The following is a 6,772-nucleotide window of genomic DNA, read 5'->3' on the forward strand; positions in this document are numbered from 1 at the left end:
TTTTGAAAGAGCAAGAATTCATCAACTCCATTAATCAATTTATCACCGACTGGGAAAAATCTCAAGAGTCTTTCCCCTCATTAACCGAATGGTGGGAACACGGCAAAAACACTTTTGTTGACATTGCCAAAACATATTCTAGAGACCGAAAGAAACATTTTCTCCGCAAAAAATCGAAACTTCTCAAACAACTCAGAAATGCGAAAAGAAAGGCAGAGAGTTCAGGGGACCCCCGATTTCAGAAGCTTTATAAAAACATAAGCAACGAAGTGAAATCCCTGGAAGCCTCCGAAGCTGAAGGGGTGAAAATTAGGTCCAAAGCTAAATGGTCCGAACAAGGTGAAAAAGTCACAAGATATTTCTGCTCCCTTGAAAAGAAACGACAAAGCGACCGTACAATGAAATCAATTAAAGATAAACATGACAATTCCATCTCTGACCCGACTGAAATAGTGAATGTAGTCAAAGAATTTTATGCTTCTCTCTATAAAGAAGAGCCAGTCGACTCAAATCTTCAGGATACTCTTTTACAAAAAATAAGTAAACGTCTTTCAGAAACTGAGAAAAACATTTGCGAACACCCCCTCACTCTCGAAGAAATAAACACTGCCTTAAAAACTATGGTAAATGGTAAATCTCCAGGAATAGACGGATTACCGTGCGAATTTTACAAACTATTTTGGAAATCTCTCGGTAAACACTTCTTAAACGTAATTAACTCTTGCTTTGATAATAAATCCCTTACCCCCTCTCAAAGAATTGCTTTAATTTCTTGCCTCTTTAAAAAAGGCGACAGAGAAAACATCAAAAACTGGCGCCCCCTCAGCCTCTTAAATTGTGATTACAAAATCATAGCCAAAGTTCTAGCAAATCGTCTTTCGAAAGTCCTAACTAGCATTATAGCTGAAGACCAAACTTGCTCTGTTCCCGGCCGCTCAATTTTAGGCAATTGCCATGCTTTACGAGACATTATACGATTCTCTGAAAATGAAAATCTCCCGGTCGCTCTATTATCTATTGATCAAATGAAAGCCTTTGATCGTGTAAATTGGAACTTTCTCCTTAAAACACTTGAAAAATTCAATTTCGGTCCTGTTTTCATTAGCTGGGTAAAACTTCTATACACCAACATTGAAAGCAAAGTTAAATGTAACGATTTTATTTCCGACCCTTTCACTCCTAGCAGAGGTGTCAGACAAGGTTGCCCCCTCTCTGCCCTTCTTTACGTTCTCATTGCTGAGGTGTTTGCCGCTAATGTTCGCTGTGACCCCGCAATTAAGGGTGTCACTGTCGGTAAAACTGAATTTAAAATTATCCAATACGCAGACGATACTACCCTTCTTCTTCAAGGTAACCAATCTTTACTCGCAATTGAAAATCACATCGCGAACTATGAAAAAGCCTCTGGTGCTAAAATAAACAAAGATAAAAGTGAAGGCCTCTGGCTTGGTAGTTTTAAAAACCGCCCCGATTCCCCTCTAGGTTTTAACTGGAAAAAGAAATCCCTCAAAATTCTTGGCCTCTATTTCGGTACTGAAGACACAAATAAACTGAACTGGGAACCTAAAGTTTCTAAATTTATTAAAACATTAGATCTTTGGAAGTCGCGTGACTTGACCTTTAGGGGGAAGGCCGTTGTCATTAATCAGCTTGCAAGCTCTGCACTCTGGTATACAGCTTCGGTTTTCCCAATACCCCAATGGGCAGTCAAACAACTTAATGAAAAACTTTGGCATTTCTTTTTTAACGGCAAACGACCCCCGATCCCTAGATCTCAAGCTAAACTACCTTATCAAGAAGGTGGCCTCAATGTTCTTGATATAGAGAAAAAATGTAACAGCCTCCTTTTGTCATGGCTAGCCAAACTCGTTGCCCCCGAACAAACAGGTAAATGGAAAGTTCTCTTTGACCATTTCTTAGGAAAATACAAAAATCTAAATATCGGAAAAAATATCCTTAAATGCTATTTACAGTCCCGCGAAATAAACAAACTACCTCCCTTCTATAAACACACCCTCCGTGCATATCTCGCTATTACTAATGACCATAATAGATCTCTAGATAACATGTTTGAAATATTTAACGAACCCCTCTTTCTGAATCCTAAAATCGCGAAAGATAGTCTACCTCTCAACCCCTACTGGGTGGATGCAGGAATTACCTTATTACGAGATATTACCTACGAGTTTTCCCCTGGTTTTCTCCCTGAACTCGCTATCAATGAATTAGTTGGTAGTAAATTTAAGCCTAAAGACCTTTCTTCCATTTTATCATGCCTTCCCCTTGAATGGAAAAATTTCATTCGTTCCAATTCTGCCCCTAAAGATCGCTTTTCTATTAATTTCACTCCGCCTATTAAAGACATTAAAAAGCCGCTTTGTAAATTATCTTCTAAAGACTTGTATCTCGCATCTCTTATGTCCTCAACTGATGTTTCTTCCCAAAAGTTTCGTGTTTATTGGGAAAAGAAATTCTCAGATCTTGACTGGAAATTTATATTGAAATCGATATTTACTAGAGATTCCGACCGTAAATCTTGCGACCTGCAATGGAAAATAATCCAACTCGCTATTCCCACTGCCGATCGTTTAGCTAGGCACAAAATTATCGACAATCCTTTGTGCCCCCGCTGTAATAACCATAATGAAACTACACTACATCTCTTTATGCATTGCCGTCTAGTTTCGCTTCTGTGGGACACCGTCCTTTCGCATATTAAAAATCTTGATTTAGACCTAAATCTAGATTCTTTAGAACAATTTATTGTCATCGGTTTTGCTAGTATTAAACCTTCTCCTATTTACTCGCCCGCAATTGCCCTCCGTGATATAGCCCTCCTTGCTGTTTGGTCTTCTAGAAATAAACTCGTTTTCGATAATGAATCCATCGACCCCTCTAAAATTTTTACCGCTAAACTCCGCTCGAAAATAAAAGAGGAGTTTTTTCTCGTTAAATCCTCGTTCGCTGGTCTTTTTAATTTTAAAACCACTTGGTGTCGCAACAACGTTTTAGCTTCGGTTGTTGACGATAAACTTTTTATCCATTGTTAACCCCCTGATAGTATAACTTGATTGCTCTCTTAAACATCTGAGCAATATCGCACTCAGTGTTTTCCGAGACACTGAAGATTAACACATCTATTCAATGACACTTGAACATGATAATCCTCCCCACTGTTTACACAAAGATCCGATACCTCCCTTTGTGATTAATTTGGCTGTCTCGCTTTCGCAAACACTAATTAAAACGCCTCACGCCATTCTAGAATTGGCGAGTTCGCTGCCTCGTTTCGAATTTAATAAAATACAGAAAAAGCCCCTTCGAATAACTATACCCCATAGTCATACATTATTGTATTGATGAACCCCCATTTGTATATACACCCAGTCTTCGCATGAGCTGTAAATTTTTGGACTGGTTTATATTTTAATTGTATCAATAATATTCATTTATAAATAATATTTTTCTCTCACGCGTGTATCTTACATATTGTAACATTAACGTCATTTATAATTGTATATCACTTGAATTTATACCTCCTTATATTTATACTTCTGATTTCTATTCGTAAATTAATTTTATTATCATGACACTTTGCATAATAACCTTTAAATTAAACAATTGTGAACACTATCATTGTGAAATTAATTATATTAACTTTGTATGTAAGAAATTGTAAATACTTGTTTTTTTCAATTACACGGGCGCTGGCATGTGCCAGGCTCAACGGAAAAAAAAAAAAGTGATCAAGAAGGCGTTTCTTCCAGGGTGAGGCCCTTCCATTGCAGTTCGGTTGGGCTGACCCCTGCGATTACCCCAAACGTGGGTAACTCGACCGTACAATTTCTGGTAGTGGGGACCTGCGTTCGCGCTAGTCCCCTCACAATTGTCTAAAGAATCCAGCCAACCCAAGCAGAATCCCACAAGCAGTTCCTCAAATAAAGCCGCCCATTGCGCCTTCTTGATCACTCTCAATATACAATATACAATATACAATAGAGGTAGATTGTTATACAAAGACTTGTCATTGTTTGCTTTGCCTTTGTCTGCCTTAACCTTGTTCGTCGTCTGCCGTAGTAATGTTGTCTTAAATATGATCCTTTCAAGCAGGACAATCATCGTTTCTGAAATGTTATGGCTTTAGCATGCCTATCTTGTAGCATTTGATAAAAAAGGCCAAATTAATTCAAGTTCAACACAGAAAAAAATCTTCCTGTCCAAATATACATACTTTGCAACTTTCAGAGCAGCATGTTGCAAATCTCAAGCAAACCTATCTTCAATTCAAATTCAAATTCGAATTTATTTAATGCATCAAAATATGTTATAAAAGTTTGTCTATAATTATACTAAATAGCAATAATCAAGAAGCAATGATAAGAGCTTCATAGTGTCAATTAGCATTTGAGAATTAGAAACTTGGTAAAGTCAATTTGACAAAGTGAAAGTGAAAGTCAAAACAATTCAGGCAAAAATTGAGGCAAGGATTACTGTATTATTGCAAGAAGATTCTTGGGCCTCTGGAAATCTGCATGGCCTATTTTTCACAATTCCAAATCAAATACTTTTTAAAAGCTATTCGTTCTAATAGCCATTTGTAGGGATGATTGCAGTTTTTTATTTCCCTTACATGGTTTCATGGTTTGTTCTAATTGTTGGAGTGGCAAGATGCTTTTTGGTTGCTTAGCGGGTTTGATATCCATGTCAAGAAATCTAACTTGCAGCCAAGCTGACCATCATTACTGGGGATGAGCTGCCTGCACTTGAACGAGTCTCGACAACAACCAACCCCCCCCCCCCCCCAATACCCATTCTGAAGATTATGTAACTTAATTTCGGAAAAAATCTTGGATATTTTGGCAATTTTTGCAGCATAAAATTGAAAATATTGATTTTCATGAGTAGGCTTCAATAAGCTGGGCTTTCAGGGATTGTTCAATTCCCAATAATTACATGACAGGCCAATTGTGAAAGTGTCTTCGATGGATACCAAAGTGACTTGTAAGAAAGAACAATCACAAAAGCATTTTGATTCATAGAGTTCAAAAAACCATCACTGATCTCTTATCGTTCGACGTTCGAACTATGGTGAACCTTTCCTTCAATTATATAAACTCTTTGGGTTTGCCACTCGAGTAATGAACAAGTGTCTATATGCAAGGTTTCGGCTTTCTTAGAATCATATCATCAGTCAGTGACAGAATGCAGTCATAGAACAGCTTCCATCCTCTCATCTTCTCAGTTTATCCCGTTCTCCAATCCGACTGCCACAAGGAAAGCTGAAAGTTAAGTTTAATCTTCTTCCCAATGATAGTCTAGTGGTCTTTTTGCCTCTTGGGTCACGGGGAGGCTCGTTCATGAATAGATAGTAAGAGTAAGCACAACAACACGGAGCAACAGCGCGCGCTGTAGAACTTAAGCCATATTTTTTCGAAGAAAGCGACTTTCCCTGCTGTTGCAGCTCACAACTGCTGCTGCATGCTGCTGAGTGGCCATGTGAAGCCGAATAACTCATTCACTAACTCACTTACCTCGACGACGTTCTTCAACATCCACAGATTGACTACTTTGCTGCTGGAGTGAGGGAGCAGGCAGGCAGGCAGGCAACAGGCAAAAAAACTGAGCGCTCCGCAAGCAACGAGGCAGACTTGTGGAGAGTCTGAACTGAAGACATGAGACTGGGTATCGCTTCTCGGCCTTTTGGCTAAGATCAAGTCCCACAAGTCAAGAGGTGGACATTGAAGAAGAATTGGCACAGCATCGTAGAGAGCAACACGAGAAGGGTGAGTTTAGCGTCACTTGTGGGACTTTCTCCCTGTTAGGACCTGTCAGTACGACGACCAACGCCCACTGCCACAGCTATCCTAACGGGGGAAGTGCTTTGGCTCTTGGCTTCGGCCACTAGCTAGGGCATGGCCGAGAAGCTTGCTCCAAAGGGCAGTAGGCCCTCTGGGAGCAAAGATCTAGTATCCCTTAATGAGTTAGAGAGCAGTTCTTGTGGAGATACTGATTCTGCCACAGAACGCCAACGTCTTGCCACGCATCAAAAGAAAATGCGTAAGTTTAGAGTACCGCAGGTACCCTCGTCTCGAAGATCGAAACCTGTCCGTTTACCTCCCACATCTGCCTCAGATGTTGTGAGCCGCCCGTTGTTGCCTACAAGCGCCGCCGAATCAACTCCCAGAATTGCCACGGGAGAAAACAGCCGTCCGTCAAAAAGTCCCTCAATTGCTACAGGAGCAGTCAGCCGCCCGTACAACCGAGATCAGCTGGAAAGTCCCGTAATCGCAACAGGAGGAAGAAACCGTCCCTATGCTGTAGACCAGACAGGTCGTCCTCCCCGAAGCTATGCAGCTGCTGCTACAACCGCTCTCACGGAAGTTATGGTGGGGAGGTCAGGTAACCTGAGAAGCAACCCACCCATGGGAAGAGACAGGCCGCGATCCATCTGTGTCCACGCTACAGATGGGCTGATCGACTGCAGGGCCTTCATTCAGAAGCTGGCAAATAACGACCTCAAACCAACTCACCTCCAAAAGCTGCCAAATGGGGACCTGGAAGTTACTTTTGCGTCGATTGGGGACAGAGACCGGTTCCTTAGCCTAGAATTTGTTCGTCGCCCGCGAATACCATGGAAGCCGGGTCTTCAGCATCCACCCCCTGTATGGGTTCGCATCTTCCACGTTCCCGCGGAGCTGCTGCCGGAAATTGTACAGAGGAGGATGGAGAATTTCGGTCGTGTCCTGTTTGCTAGGGAGAATATTCACCCTGG

At 40.9% G+C, this 6,772-nt stretch overlaps 1 non-coding gene across 1 annotated transcript; it reads left to right on the plus strand.

Annotated features, from left to right (window-relative positions):
- Positions 1-3,719: 3,719 nt before the first annotated feature.
- LOC135684043 (U1 spliceosomal RNA) lies at positions 3,720-3,881 on the plus strand. Its single transcript, XR_010515841.2, has one exon. It is a non-coding gene; the product is annotated as a U1 spliceosomal RNA (small nuclear RNA).
- The last annotated feature ends 2,891 nt before the right edge of the window (positions 3,882-6,772 follow it).

The sequence above is a fragment of the Rhopilema esculentum genome, chromosome 7, assembly GCF_057945365.1.
Source record: "Rhopilema esculentum isolate cy_ngs chromosome 7, ASM5794536v1, whole genome shotgun sequence".
NCBI lineage: Eukaryota > Metazoa > Cnidaria > Scyphozoa > Rhizostomeae > Rhizostomatidae > Rhopilema > Rhopilema esculentum.